This window comes from Triturus cristatus, chromosome 3_1, assembly GCF_964204655.1.
Source record: "Triturus cristatus chromosome 3_1, aTriCri1.1, whole genome shotgun sequence".
NCBI lineage: Eukaryota > Metazoa > Chordata > Amphibia > Caudata > Salamandridae > Triturus > Triturus cristatus.
The window spans coordinates 70,591,562-70,608,384 of NC_140583.1; positions in this window are offsets into that span (position 1 = coordinate 70,591,562).

Sequence of the window (16,823 nt, forward strand, 5' to 3'; positions counted from 1 at the left end):
TTTATGCCTGACAAGAGACCGACTATTCAGTACATAGCAACATGGCCTAGAAAGGTACAGTTGGGTAACCCTCCCCCTAACGGTAGCTGTTGGTGGAGTCCAGAATGACTGGACACACCTACTCACACCTAATTACACTTACTACAGCCTCCAGTTCCGCAGGAGGCATCCAGCGTATGTCGGCAGTCAAGACGCCAAATTTTGCTCGTCGAATATTGCTGGGTACAAGATCCCAAATGTGCAGGGGGCCTGGCCTCTGGCATCGTCCAGGTGCGGACGGGTGCAGATGGGCTTGCCTTTGGCATGCCAGCTGGGCGCTCCAACCCACTGTGCGGTCTCGCCATGCCCCAAGTTAAATACTCCCATGCTCCAACAGCTAGACTGGCAAGCCCGAAAAATTGCAGCCGGCAGTTAAAAAACACACTCGCTCGCTCTTACGTGTGAGTCAGAGTGAAGCACACACACTAAAATGTACTGGGGGTGGGCAGATGCCCACTGGCACTTCTCTTATATCCGGACGATGCTGTACTAACAGCTCAGACAGCTATGGGACTGCAGCCTCTTTCGGACTGGTTAGTCTCTTTTATGGAAGACTTTGATTGGTCGACCAACTATACAAAGTTCCTTGTCGTGGTGATTGGCCCTAGAAACACCAGTACAAAAACATTTGTGATTAAGGGCAACGTCATTAGCAAAGTTGAGCACTTTACTTATCTGGGGATTTTACTGGACTTGCATCTTACATGGCAACATCTGCTACAAAAAAAAGTCATGTTTAAAAAGGCAATTAATGTAATTAGCTTGTTTTCCAGACGTTTAAGCCAAACCCATGTAAGACATTACTTAAAGTCTACAAGGCCAAATGTATTTCAGTGCCTGGTTTTGGCTGTGACATCTGGGGCTATGCATCTATAGCGCCTTTACAGGTAGCTGAGGATATATTTCTAAGAGGACTCTTAAAGGTTCCTCAGGGAATTCCTAGTGAGATTTCTGTTCATGAGGAATTGGGCCTGGGGTAGATCTGACTCTATTGGTTTTCGCCCCTTGCTTCTATGGTCATCCATCTGGCTTAAAGAGGAATTAAAACACAATAGAGATATAGCTCGTGATTGCCTTAATCTGGACAGTTGGTCTCGAATCCCCTGCCTAACATTTGTTTGAAGTAATGTTGCTGCTATGGGTCGTTCTGAACTCTTTGTAGGCCCAGAGAGGATTGTGAAAGGGGATATGGTGTGGTTGAAGCTCCTCATTCTCTCTATGGTGGGAGTTGAGAGAGGGGCATCTGATTTGTGTAAACGTAGGATGCAACAATTTGTCATGATTTAAATGGTTATTGGGATAGACGCCCTATTTGAATTTTGGAATGACCACATAGCACCATAGGCTGTTAGCTTATTTTAGATTAGGCTTGTTCCATCAGCTGTTACTTCCTGAGGGGTACTGGACCAAAGGATTGGAATTACAAGCTTCCGAATGTGTCATCATTTCTTACAGATTGTCTTGATTTGCCCCCGAATCAATAGCTTACGGTATAAGTATAACCGCTCACTACATTTGCCCCTAAACTTTAGACAGGTGAGACCTGTGCTTCTGTTTCTACAATTATTACAATCACCCAGGATATGTTATATGGTGTTTCATTTTCTTTCTGGTATATTTCATGGATGTTGAGTGTTCTTTTGTGATTTTTAGATTGCACTAGTATACATTTTTGACAATAATTTAGCATTAGCTTTGTGGCACTATACTTTATCATGTTTGTGCATATGCACTTTACCTTGATTTTATGCAAATGTAATCAGATCTTGGGTGCATTTGTTTCTATTTTGCCCTTTTTATGTAGTTTTATTGCACCTTATTGTATATACTTTTATGAGAAAATCGAACAAAGTAAATTAACATTGAATACTGAACTAACAATATTCCTTGAAAGACCGAGGAATTAAAGATTTTTAAGTGATTTTCATAGACTTCGAGAGTGCTACTTCTTCTGAAGTTCTGAATTGAAACTGCAGTGTCAGGAGTACAGCCTAGAGCAATCACCCTCTGCCTTTTAATATCCATGCCGCCAATGCCAGGCACATGTTTCCATTGACTGACAGAGACGGGAATATTTGGTCAGGTTATACTCATCGATCTCCCCCAGATCTTCAGAGATGCAAGGAGAGAGCAGAGCTTTGAAAGAAAGACATTCTCCTGGGAGGAAAAAAGATCTAACCATGAGACTCCCAAGGTTGCCTGCAGAGTTTGAAGAGACTGAGGAGATAGAGACGACTCAAACTGTGGGCAAATCCATTCCCTGGGCCTGGAAGATAACTTCAAAATAAAAGCTTATACAAAATCCCTACCTGTAACTCGTTGGGTGCAGAAAAGAACAAGCATTGGCAAAGCTAATAGGTCTTGACTATGCGAGAGCTATTGGCTTTGGCAATGTATTTTTAGCCATGTTGTACACCAGTGTGGCTGCTGTTCAGCATGGGCAAACATTAGTGGTGTGGGGTGGAGTAGATTGGGTAGGAGTGGAATGAGATAGATTGGAGTAGTGTGGAGAAGGGTAGACTGGGGTAGCTTGGAGTGGGGTAGGTTGGTTTAGAGTAGCGTGGAATGTGGTAAATTGGTCTAGCATGAAATGCGGTAGGTTGGTTTGCAGTGAAGTGGGGTAGAGTGGATTGGAGTAGATTGGCTTAAAGTGGAGTAGGGTAGATTGGGGTAGCGTGAAGTGGGGTAGATTGAGTCGAGAATAGTGGTTTAGACTGTAGTGGAGTCGGTTAGCTTGGAGTGGTGGGGTAGATTGTACTGGAGTGGAGTAGATTGTACTGGAGTGGGGTAGATTAGAGTGGAATGGGGTAAAGTAGATTTGAGTGGGGTGAGGTAGATTGGAGTGGAGTGGGGTAGATTGGAGTCGGTAGACGAGAGTGGGTTTCTGTGGATTGCAATGGATAAGAGTTTGGTAGATTGGGGTATAGAGGAGTTAGGTATATTGGGGTAGATTGCAATGGGGTCGATTGGGGAAGAGTGGAGTGGAGTGGATTGGGGGTAGATTGGAATGGCGTGGGGTGGGATGAAGTAGGGCAGATTGGGTGGATTAGAGTAGGGTAGATTGGAATGAAGTGGGGTAGGTTGGAGTGGAGTGGCGTAGATTGGAGTGACGTGGGGTACTTGGTGTGGGGCACATTGGGTGGATTAGTGTAGGGTAGATTGGAATAGGTAGACTGGGGTACATTGGAGTGGGGTAGTTTGAAGTGGGATAGATTGGAGTAGGGTAGAGTGGAGTGGGGGAGATTGGGGTAGAGTGTAGTAGGGTAGATTGGAGTCGGGTAGAGTGGGGCAGATCGGAGTGGAGGTAGATTAGGGTGGTGTGGGGTACATTGGCGTGGAGTAGATTGGATTGATTAGAGTATGGTAGAATGGAATGGTAGATTGCAGTGAAGTGGGCTGGGGTATATTGGGTTGGGGTAGATTTGAGTGAAGTGGGGTAGAATGGAGAGGAGGTGTGTAGAGCGGAGGGGTGTGGAGTGGAGTGGTGAGCCATGTTATAGAGTGTCTTACAATGGAGTGTTGTGGAGTGGAGTGGCGCGGCGTGGCGTGTAATGGAGTGGCAATGCATAGAGTGCAGGGGCACAGAGTGCAGCACAGTGTTGTAGAGTTAAGTGGTGTAGAGGTTTGTGGAGAGGAGCAGTGTAAAGTGGAGTGGCTTAGTGTGGAGTGTGCATGGAGTGATAGCACACTGCCATTACAGACAACACATTTTCAATTAAAAATGGCCATTACATTTGCACAGACACAGTTTTACTGTGCACAAATGATAGTGTGTGTAAACGTCATCACCAAGTGTACTAATTTTTTTGATCGTATTAAAATATTTGTTTCCACTTTACTTCAGAATAACAAACAAAAATGTGCTCCATTTTTACTGTTCTCATTCTCATGAATTCTGAAATATCAGCACAGTTCCTTTTTGTTGTGTGCTAAGAAAGATAACGTCCTACAGGCTGTCCTCTGGCATGGGTACTCAGGAGGATGGATTGTCACATAAATGCTCTCACTCTGAAGTCAGCAAACGAAAAGTAAACACAAAGTTCCTTCGGAATAAAAAATTAGCTAGCATTCGCGCCAAGAAGTTTTAATTCTATTAAGGACTCGGAGGCGAGGATTATGCTTCTCTTTCATATACTGCAAACAAACAGCAGCCAATGAGATCCATCATAACGTATAACACAACATTCCCAGAATGCTTAGTGTAAGGAAAACAATAACCATTGAGACTAGATCTATATAACAGTCCTCAAACTGGAACACCTCCTCTTTCTTTGCCCAACGAGCAGAGTCCAAGTCTATTAGCATAAGTCTGAGAAACAACGGTAGAACATCCAAACCACTCCAGGGTGCTGGAACCACAGGAACCGTAGAACTGGAAAGTGCATATCATTGAACTAACTCCTCCGAGGACCACACCATGGTCTAATCCCCTTTCTGATAAGCACCTGAAACAGAAATATCATACTCGTAATAATTGTCATCAACTGATAAATCAGGGTGGGTAACATTACATTATGAATCATAACAGTTATTCTGTTGTCCCTGGGCGGGATAATTCTTGCCTCCGTGTCCTTAATAGAATTGAAAATTCTTGGCGCGTATGGTAGCTAAGTTTTTTATTCTATTACAGGACCGGAGGCTTCAGATTATGCTAGTTTAATGCTTATGTAACACCACAGAGGCTACATCGCCTACAGGTTTATAATAAAATTGCTTGAAGGTAGAACTGGAAGACCAGTCGGCAGCTTTCATGATATCATGTATACTGGTACCCAACATGAATGACTTGGAGGCCATAGCACCTCTCACTGAATGTGCACCAAACAAATTAACGTCAATGCCTGCTTCTGACATAACAAATCTCAGCCATGTGGCAATAGTAGCGGAAGTAACAGGTTTAAATGGTTTCTGTAAGGCAATAAATAACCTGGAACAACCAGAAGGTCAAAGTGATCATGTACAATCCTCATATACCTTAAGACATCTGACCACACAAAGTTTTTCATTCAAAGGAAACGCATTGTAATCTATAGACCTAGAAAAAGTTTTTGTACGAGCAGTGATAACAAAGAACACTCCTTCAGGAGAAAAAATCCTACCCTCTAAATCAAGCACTCTAACATCCGACACCCTGCGGCAGGAGGATAAACATAACAACATGGCTAGCTAAGCTAGCAATTGTTTATGAGATAATAATTCATTATTAGGACATGCATCAAACAGATTCAAAACTTTTGAAACATCCCACCTTAGGTGGATGGGAGACGCAAATTCCTTTCAAAAGCTTGCACACCACCGGATGCATGCCCACCGGCCTGCCATCCGGTTGTGAATGCCCTGCTGAAATGGCTGAACGAAAATTATTCACTGATCTGTAAGATAAACCTTTGGCGGCCTTTTGAGATAGAAAATTCAATATGTGAGAGATATCTGCTTCCACGGGATCCAGGTGTTTCTCCAAGCACCAACCCAACCAAGACTTCCAGGCAGACCCGTATCTCTTTCTGGTAGATGGAGCCCAAGCTTGGCGGCTGCGATTTCCAAATCGGAGTAATCAGCACAATCTACGCTCCTTGCCAAGAAACTTGATTCGCCACCCTCGGTATCAGAACAAAGGGGGGAAATGTGGAATGAAGATTCAGGGACCAATCCTGAGTGAATGCATCCGTTTGTCTCGCCAAGGAGTCCGGCCTCCAGCTGAAACCATTCGCAACAGAATACAGCATGAAACCTTCCTGTGGGAGAGGGTGCGAATCGCAAACGAGCCCGCCAGGAGCTCGAGACAATTGATATGAAGTTCCAACTCCTGGAGAGACCACCTTCCCCCCGTAGTCACCTCCCCGCAGCGGGCACCGCAGCCCGACCTGCTGGCATCCGACTCTATGATCACCTCGGGCTGATATCCGAAGATCGCCCGACCGTTCCATGCCTCCACATGGGTCAACCACCATTGAATTTCCACTTGGGCTTCCTCCGTGAGTGGGACGAGGTCTGAATAAGAGAGGCCCCGCTGGAGATGTCTGATCTTTAGACGCTGTAGGGCGCGATAGTGTAGAGGGCCCGGGAATATCGCTTGTATGGATGATGCTAATAGGCCCACCAGACGAGCAATCTCCCTCAGTGACATCAACTATCTGTCCAGAGTCTTTCTCAATTCCTTCTTCAGGTCCCTGATCTTCTGTTTGGGCAGAAGCAATTGTGCTGACTGCGTATTGATCACAAATCCCAGGAAATCCAGGGATTGCGTCGGAGTGAGAACTGACTTCTCCTTGTTCACTACAAAGCCTAGATTCTCTAATAGCGACATCGCTAGCTGTAGGTGAAGGGATGCTAGGTGAGCTGAGGGAGCCATAATCAGGATATGGTCGAGAAAGATTATGAGACGTATACCCTGCTCCCGGAGATGCGCTATCACCGGCTTCAGGAGTTTGGTGAAACACCATGGAGCCGAGGAAAGACCAAAAGGTAGGACCAAATATTCCAGGCGCCTGCCACGCCACTGAAATTGTAGAAATCTGCGATTGGGAGGAAAAATGGGCACCGTAAGGTATGCGTCCTTGAGGTCGAGGCGGACTAACCAGTCCGCCTGCCTCAAGAGATCCGCCAGAAGATGGATACCCTCCATCTTGAAGTGACGGTAAAGAACAAAGTAATTAAACCCCTTCAGGTTGAGAACCAGCCGAAAACCTCCACCCCTCTTTTGCACGAGGAAAATGGTGCTGCCGAAACCCACAGGACCATCGTCCTTGCAATAGGTCACCGCGCGCTTCTGCAGCAGCTCGTCTAATTCTTGATCTATAAAATGCACGTCTTGTTGGGAATAATATAGAGGAGTGGGAGGAGACTCTTGAAAAGGAGTTTGATAAAAGTCTATGTGAAAACCCTGCACTCTTTGAAGAACCCAAGCGTTCTGAGTAATGGCCTGCCAATTGTGAAGGAAATGGCGAATCCGACCCCCCAGAGGATAAACAGACAAAGGCATTGGGCTTACCTGATGTAATATGAGGATGGGAGTTTCCTCTCTGGCCACCGCGGTGGAAACCACGACGGTGGATCATCTCGTGGGATAGAAGGTTCCGCCTCTGGTTGAGTCCTGAAAGTCTCCGCGGCCTCGGCCGTATCCACCTCTCGCGGGACCCTGGTGGTACTGGAGGCCTGGCGAGCGGCCCCTGCCTCGCCCGGCCCTTCCAAAAAGGCCAGTAGTGAATACCCTTTTGATATTCAATTGGGCCTTGTCTAAGCTAGTGAAAGTCCCTACGTATTTGGAGACGTCTTTCACAAAACGGTCCCCGAACAGCAAGCCATCCGCTAGGGGACCCGGTTCAGCCCCAGCCAATTCAGTCAGGTTAGTGTCCATGCGCATAAGGAGGGACTTCCTGCACTCAGCTGAAATGGCGCAATTTGCATTGCCTAAGAAGCAGATAGCGCATTGGGTCCAACCTGCGAGGATGTCAGGGTCAATCAATGCTCCAGACTCTTTGGCCTTCAGAGCCATCTCCAAGATCTTAGACAACGGGCCGATGGTGTCTAATAACTTATCTTGGCAGCCGTGCCAAGCGCTATCGATGCCTTTCTTAGGATCCTTCTGGAACTTTTTCAAGAAAGCCAACATGTTAGGATCGATATCCGGGGTCTCTGCGACCTTGTCCAGAACGTCCAGACGGGGGCATTCAGATCTTAGGCGGTTCCTGACATCTCTGTCGAAACTACGATGCAAGTTTTGATGGATGTAATCAGCCACCTCCGGCGGAGGGTGCCCAATCAGAAGACCTAGGATGCACTATATCTTGTGGATTGAAGTCAAAGGGGGTAGAAGACTGATAGACTGGGGGAGACTGAGAGCGGACCACCGACTTCTTGGCTTTTTTCTTTTTGGGGGACATAGTGTGTCTGGTGGAGTCTGTGTCTGTGTCGGTATCCGTATCCGTGACCACCTTGGGCGCAGCGGGCAAAGGATTAGGAGCCCCCGAATATGGGTGATCCGTGGCCGAATGGGGGGGTAGAGTGGTGATAGTTTGGGCATGCGGCCAATTGGAAGCTTTGGAAGACTTCGATTTAGATTTACCCCCGAGGAAGTAGAAGCCTGTGCGGTATCTTGCTGCAATAAGCCATGACGCTTCGCAAAAGTAACCAGCTGCACTGTAATAGGCTTCAGTGCCGCAGCCAATGCCTTATTTACGGTCTTAGGGACCTCCACTTCCACCGCCTTCATGACGGAGTCTTGGACAGAGTCGTCTAAAGCCTGCACAAGGTTGTCCTCGAGGAGGGGGTCATGCTCCTCCTCATAGTACCCATACTCATCCTCCTCAAAGTAGGCCCAGTCTTCCATGTCCACCGAGGGGGAGGTGGCACGTCAAGACCAATAAATGTATATATATATATTTTTTTTTTTTCTCCAATGGCCCACGCTTTTTAGAAGGCACTCAACAGCTCCCCCATTACTCAGCAGTACGATGTCTGATATTCAGCCCTACGCGTTTCGAGGCCATCTGCCTCTCTTCAGGGGCTCGCTTCACAGTTCTGGCGCTTGCGACGTCTCTATGGTGCATGCAATTTAAAGCGTGGGCCATTGGAGAAAAAATATATATATATATATATATATATATATATATATATATATATATATATATATATATATATATATATATAGATATATATATATATATAGATATATATGAAAGAAAGGTTACCCCTTGAGTGGAGGCACACTCAGGATCACTCAGCTCAACAGGCACAATCCCATTAAATCCGCTGCCAACGCGTTTCAAGCCCATAGCCCTTCCTCATGGGCAGCTCGTGATTTAGACAAGGGGTAACCTTTCTTTATGTTATGATGGATCTCACTGGCTGCTGTTTGTTTGCAGTGAATGAAAGAGAAGCATAATCTGAAGCCTCCGTTCCCGTAATAGAATACAAAGCCTGATATTTGACCTCCGTCTTTGAATGCACAGCAAATGATACAAAAAAAGAACAAGTTAAAAGGCCTGTTTATAGATAGCGAGCACTGACAAGTGATACAAAGTGAAGCTGGACAGCCTAAAACAACAAGCAAACGACAGAACCAGCTAGGAAAGATGCTCTCTGTAGAGTGTTTAAAATAGGTCCCAAAAGTGCGAGCAGTGTAAAGACACAAGTACTTCAGCCATGTTCTAGGGGTGAGTCACATGCAAGAAGAGGAAAGTGCCAGCTACTTAACTGACCAGCAGGAAGCAAGCAATCAAGGGTGGCTTTGAAGCCCACCAATGGTAAGTAATGGGAGGTCTCCAGGCTCCCTAACAGTAAACAAAATGTCTCGAAGAAACAGCGCATATGCTTTGTACGCAAGACCTAAAAACAGTGTTTCTGTTCTGCCCCTCCTAAGTAGGTTGACACAGGAAGTAGTAGTGTTGGCTATATTGGAAGGGGTGAAGCAGATGTTTTCTGGTAAGGGGACGCCTGGGAGACAAGCGATTAATGCGCCTTTCATTTTGGCTGTGGAGGAGCTATGGGGCACCCTCTTTATCCTGTTGAAATATTTTCTGACCTTTGAATGAGCTGCACAGAGGTGACACCCCTAGCGCAGCCCCGCCAGGATGAAATTTGCTTAAGCCGAAAACAATGCGCATGCTCTCAGGAGATAGCTAAATTCATTTTTTGGATGCTGCTGTCGAGCAAATGTTAACAAAATGCTATTTTGATAAGGAGGTTTCCGACAGGGCAGGCTGCCTGCGCAGACACAGCCTCCGGCGCTGGTAACAGCTCAAACACTATGGCAATATCTTAGTCTATGAAACATTTTCCTTTTTAGGTCGCGCCTAGAATAGCGCATGCGCTGTTGCTCGACATTTAGTATACGGGTTTCCAAAGTGCTACCTAGCAGACCTCACTGGCCTAGCGCTTGCGTTCACGCGAGCTGCCGCCAATCACTGCTGCGCACGCACCACTCGCGTGCTTGACACACAGCGCGTCCCGTCCTCGCGATCGCGATCACTTTCGCTGTGATCGCGATTACTTTCGCTTTCACGGCCGCATGGCCGTTACTTTTACGGCCGCGCGGCCAAAGCTTGTTACAAATGTAAACACTTTCTGGGCAAAGGAGTCATCTTATTAGTAGCACTTTGACATCCAATACAGAAATAAGTAACAGAAAGGTGATCAGCCACTCTCTGCGAGGGCTGCCATTGAGCGACAACAGTGTTGCCACGATTTTAGTGACTTTTGATCTGTTTGAGAAAGAAACAAAATGTTTTATTGCTGAAATCTACAGACTATGTAGCAGATGAGGGGTTATGTGCCAGCTGCGTCAAATCTATAATTTTGCAGAAAACCAGTCAGCAAAATCACATCATCTTGATGGCCCTGGCCAACCTGCACAAGACTTCAATACAGACTAAACAATATTTTTAGTTGGCACGCAATGCATGCATTCAAAAACATAAGCTCGTGGTTCACGCTTTCCCTTTATGCATATATTAAATACAAGATAACAGAACTTTCCACACATTCACCTGAAATAGACCAGATGTATAGGCTTTGCCAGTGCTTGTTTCTCGTGTCTGTGGGCCAAGTTTGACACAATATAACCTGTAACAAAAGTGACACACGCAGCCTTTCTTACAGATACACTGAATATACCGGCACACGATCAAAAGTATTTTCTGGGCAATATTTTGCTGTTTATGTCTATTTTTGTTTAAATCTTTTTATTGTCATTTTCTCGTACAATACCAACAATGTAATGACATCATATCTCATAACATTGCTGTTTATATCTCATATACCACAAACGTCATCTTCTTACTCCTTTCTATTACCAGCTCTTGAATAGTGTAACTTAACTCTCCTAATACAATCTATTTCACAAAGAGGTGATTGCCCCCTCTTCCATAGTTTTATAGCCTCAGAGAGGTTGTTTCGTCATAATATTTTATTTCTACGTCAGGAGGGAGCAATACTAGAAGTTACACACCTCGAATCAAAGACTCCCCCTAACACTGAGCCAGATCCATTTTTTTTGGCCTTCAGTGTATTAAACAAATAAGAGGTATATTACATTTGTCAATGCTTGTTGCGATCTGTGAGAGGAGTAGATCAGACAGTGGTCTGTAGGATGCAAGCTAGCCCGGTACCCTGCGTCCTCCTTGTGATTTCTAGTAAGCAAAGTACTCCCTTCCTAGAGAGTATGGAACATTTCATAAATCACTCCGTTTGTGTGAACAAAAGCCATTTTGTGTTTATCCTTGCTAAAAACACAATGAAGGTTTAACATTGCTGCACATTTGCACATATTTGAAATCCGCTGCCATTCTGTTCTTCCGTGGTGTACATTCAACGTTTAAGTCTCGCGGTTCTATTATGAGAGGGGGCTCATTGGAACAAGGTGAGAACTGCACATACTAGTGACGTCAGCCATTTGACCCCGGCACACAGGAGAAGCACTGGGGTCGTCTTGGTTTCTTCCCACAGAAGAGCCCGGCGCCTGCTCATCAGGGTCTAACTACAGCTTGCTTCCTCCATTCATTTGCATTGAGAGAAGATGTATAAATGTAGTGCTGAAACATATGGATTTTAGCATTACTTGCTCCAGCTGACCGGGTGGCGAAACTCTGATTTGTTCAAATTACGATTTGAGCTCAGTTTATTTTCGATAGTCACTGGCTATTTCACATTAAATGTGCTATCTCGAGTGTCTGCTTTTCCTTTACACCTTTCAGTACTGATACACATGCCAAGTACTCTGCATCCTGCCCAGTGACTACCAGTTAGCATGCCAGGCAAACTGCATCCTTCCCATTGATTACCGGTAAGCATGCCAGGCATCCTGCGCCATCCCCGGTGATTACCAGTAAATGTGCCAAGCACCCTGCGTCCTCCTCGGTGATTACCACTAAGCATGCCAGGCACCCTGCATCCTCCCCAGAGATTACCAGTAAACGTGTGAAGCACCCTGCGACCTCCCCGGTGATTACCAGTTAGCATGCCAAGCAAACTGCATCCTTCCCATTGATTACCAGTAAGCATGCCAGGCATCCTGCGCCATCCCCGGTGATTACCAGTAAATGTGCCAAGCACCCTGGGTCCTCCCTGGTGATTACCGGTAAGCATACCACCAAACTGCGTCCTTCCCATTGATTACCGGTAAGCATGCCAAGCATCCTGCGCCATCCCCAGTGATTACCAGTAAATGTGCCAAGCACCCTGGGTCCTCCCTGGTGATTACCGGTAAGCATACCACCAAACTGCGTCCTTCCCATTGATTACCGGTAAGCATGCCAGGCATCCTTCGCCATCCCCGGTGATTACCAGTAAATGTGCCAAGCACCCTGGGTCCTCCCTGGTGATTACCGGTAAGCATACCACCAAACTGCGTCCTTCCCAGTGATTACTGGTAAACATACCAAACAAACTCTGTCAGTTTGCCTGGCATGCTTACCGGTAATCACTGTGAACAGTGATTACCGGTAAGCATGCCAGGCAAACTGTGTCCTTCCCAGTGATTAGCAGTTAGCATGGCAAGCAAACTGGTTCCTTCCCAGTGATTACTAGTAAGCAATCCAGGCATCTGCCCCAGAAATTTCCCATAAGAAATCTGGTGCCCTGCTTCCTTACTTGTGATTACTGTTAAGCAACCTAATTACCCTGCATCCTTTCCACTAATTACCGGCAAGCAATCCAGGCACACATTGTCCTTTCTACTGATGACTGGTAACCATTCCAGGTATTTTACTGGCAAGGTAGACCCCCTGTGTCTCTTCCCAGTGATCACGAGAAACAAGACTGGGATTTTGTGTCTTTCCCCAGTGACTATTGGGAAGCAGACTACACACCCTGCATCTGTACCACTGATTTCCGGCAAGCCAGTCATTACCCTCCACCCTTTCCAGTGATTACCAGTAAGATAGCCAGACACTCTGTGACCATCCTGATTTATACCTGATAAGCAAACCAGTCATCGGTCATTTTTCCCAGTGATTTACAGGAAGAAAGCAGCCAACTTCCATCCTTCCAAGTGATTACTGGAAAGCTATCCACTTTCCCTTAGTAATTCTAAGTGTTTACCTGTAACCGAGCCAGGCCCCCTAAATCCTCTACCAGATTATCCAGTAACTAACTGTAAGCCCTCTAGAAATTCTGCATCCCTCCCAATGATCACCAGAGAGCAATTCACGAAAACTGCAGCAGGGCTCGGGGTGTGTTTATTAGCCTTAATTTTTAGCTGTCTGCTCAGCAGTTTATTTCACATCGGGACTGTGAAATGTTGTTTTTTTCTCTTGCAACTGTTTAGAATTATGTATTATTTGCTAATGGCGGCTGTGTAGTCCTACTGCACCACCTTGATTTTCCCGCTCTAATGCTTGACTGGGGGCGGGGCTGCTTGCGCTGCGCTCGGTTCTCCCCACAGCTACTTAAAACAAGCATTGGCATAGCCAATAGGTCTCGCCTTTGGGACCTTATAAGCAAGGCCGGACTGGCCGTAGCGGGCACCGGGCAATCCCCCGGTGCGCCACACAGGTGGGGGCCGGTTTTGGGCCCATGGGGGCCGTTTTTGTTACAGGGCCATTCTTGCAGCATAGCTGCAAAATCGGCCCTGTAACAAAATCGGCCGAAAAGCGCCCCTGGCAAAGAGCTCGGGGGCACCCGAGGGGGCCGGCCGAGCACTTTGCCAGGGCCGGTTGTGGTTCCCAGTCCGGCCCTGCCTATAAGTGTTTAGCTATGCAACAGTTGATGTTGTTGCACCAAGGATATTGTGCTGGATAACTAAACACGTATAAGGTCCCAAAGGCGAGACCTATTGTCTCTGCCAATGCTTGTTAGAGAGTATTTCTGGCCCGCTGCAGAGCCCCGCTAAGGCACTGACGGCTGACGCTCAAGAGAGGAAGACTGCACTGTTTGAACAAAAGCAGCAGTTGCTGAAAACCTTAAAACACCCATGTGTCTACACATTCTGTCCCTGTTAAAGGGATGAGCACAAAAGGGGTGGCAGACAGCGCTGTGAGTCTGTCCAAGGTAGCACGAGGCCCCGCTCACTGTAACGTAATGATGCTGGGTTGTAACTGGGTGAGAGGACGGGACTGACGTCAGAGCTTCCTGCGTGAGTAGAGATCTCACCAATGGCGCTAGTTTGTGATATCTGAACAATGACGCCCTCCTAGGGCTGCCACCTGGCCAGTATAGAACTGTTGTGGCTGGTATTTGTTTGGCAAAAGCTGTTTAAAAACAACTGTCCAATTCAGCAAACATACGTTTTTTTTGCCCTTTGAAATATAATCTTAAAAGAGCAAATGCAAAAATAAAGGACTTCAAAAATGTTTTAGAACTATCTAAACTATTCTGGTGACTGATGGTGAATGAAACATTTATTACACAATTACTTGAAACCATTTGCAATATTTATTACATTTATAAATAGAAAAAATTATAACCGAATACCATGGTGAAATTGTTTAAAAATGCTTGTTCGTCTATAAAAAAAATAGGAATTATTTTAGCAGCAATTAAAAGATAAGTGTCCAATGCCGTATCTTGAAGCCTTCGGCGGGAGTGTGAAACAGAAATGACATCTATATCGGCCACCGTGTGTCTAAGCAACACTAGTTTTAAGGTGACTGAGTGCCTTGTGTCGTGTGAGTATGATGTTGAAATTGGAGAGTAAATCCATTTCCGGTTTGTTTACTTTGCTGCTGTACCAGCTCCTCAGAGGTCGACGGGACCTTCTTTATCGGAGACACGCAACTCAGCCATCTATTTCCCAAATTTGGCCAAATCTATTGGTACAGTGCAGGCGAACGGAACTGTTACCGCTTCATTGCATGTCCGAACCCCTTTAGACAGGCATATCGGTTTTAGCAACTTCTGACATCGTTGTAGCAGGGCGCGGCAGCAGCAGACTAAATGTAGCTGAGACCCCGTTTTATAATTGCAGATTCTGCACCTGGTTATGGAGGCCAGGGACTTCCATCCAGGGGTTAGTTGTTTGGTTGGAAGGAGCACCAGCCTGGCCCATTGAATGTTTTTTAAAGCCTTCCTCCCCACTGCTTGCTTCAGGTAAGGCTGTATTTTATGCTCTTGATATGATGTTATCAGCCCAGGGAGGCCTCCAGAGCAGTGTACTTTGCTAGGTCTGCTTCCTGTAAACATTGGTGGATATTTTTGTTAAGTATGTTTTTAATTGCAGCGTAGCTGAGGCCCTCTCGTCCCCAGTTTTGTGTTGCCAGGCCCAATGATTCCGCTGCTTCCTGCATATAGGTTTTCCATGGATTGGTTGTCTCTTTGTGAATGGGCGTTAGCATGCTCATAGCTTCCAATTGGTGCATTCAAAACCTGGTGATAATAATGTTTTGCCTGCATGCCCAGGTATTCATAGTGTTGTTGAAACAGACCGAACTCCTAGCGAATCAGGCTGTTCCGGGTGTATTTTGGTAGCTTAAATATGGGTTTCTACGGCTGGCATTGTGCTTTCTCTAGTATGATATCCATTTTGCCTGGGAATGCCTGCTGTGCACAGCCCACTATTGCCCTCTTTTTGGACTGTGTAACACTTCTTCTTGGGACTGTCATTGGACTATGTAATTTCTCGTGGAGTTTGCACTGAGCATAGATTGCCGATTGTACTTTTGAGTTCATCTTTTGTAAACATAAGGATGCTTTCCTGGTGTCACTAAGCCATGCTCCAAGATAGTTATATGTTTTTGTGGTACAAATTGTCTCACTGCCCACTTTCCATTTTAAGTAGTGCTTTTTTTGCCCAATGCCCAAATATCATCACTTTAGCCTTGTGTGGATTTATGACCAGTTCATTGGTCTCGTTATAGATGTTAAGAGTATTTAGACCCCTTTGGAGGCCGATTTTGGCACGGTTCATCACTACCAGGTGATCTGCGTATTGCAATATTTGAAACTTATTGAGGCCTCTTTTGGGAATGGCAAGGTTGGCATTTTGGAGCGTCTTCGCTAGATCTGCTGTGCATACGCTAAAGAGAGTTGGGGCAAGAACGCAGCCCTGTTTTAGACACTGCTCTCTAAGGCACTTTTTTGTCATTGTATTGTCTGTTAATTTAACTTTTATCCAGGTTTTACTGTATAGGGAGATTATGGCATTCAAGAGGCCTGCTCGGATATCCCAATTTCTTAGCTTATGCCAAAGCTTATGTTGAGAGGCTGCATTGAATGCTGCAGAGTAGTTGACAAAGCAGGCAAAAGCAGTTTTGTCATTTTTGATGTTAGCTTGCTGGCTCCGGTAAGTTACGGCCACTATGCTATCAATTTTTGACCCTCTTTTGCGAAACCCTGTTTGATAAGGGGGGAGGATTTCTTTGTCGTCCATCCATCTATTCAACTCTGCCAATAGGGTGCTAGCATACGCTTTCCCTTCAATGTCCAGGAGGGCAATCCATCTCTAGTATTTTGGTTCTGTGTTGTCTCTTTTCTTGGATATAGGTTGTAGCAGTGAGCCACGCCATGATTCCGGAACATTGGCTTGGAGGCGATATTCAGTGAACGGGGTGGATAGGTCTCCTCCCCAGGATACCGGGTCTTCTCTGAACATTCCTCCCGGAGGCCCGTTGGCACCCTGGGCCCGTCTTTTCTTATCTTTTTTCTTATCTTCTGAACTGCGGGCCATCTTGATCTTTGCCTCTGGCTTCTGACCCAGGCTCGTTATCACCATTTGCATCGTCACCTGGGCGTCCCTCTGTGCTCGCGCGCTGAATGCACCCTTTATTTTCTGTGTAGATTGTAGTTTCGTGACTTAGGGGACAGTGTTGCGTCGATCCGCGTTATCATTTTCTAAACTATTCCGAAGTGAA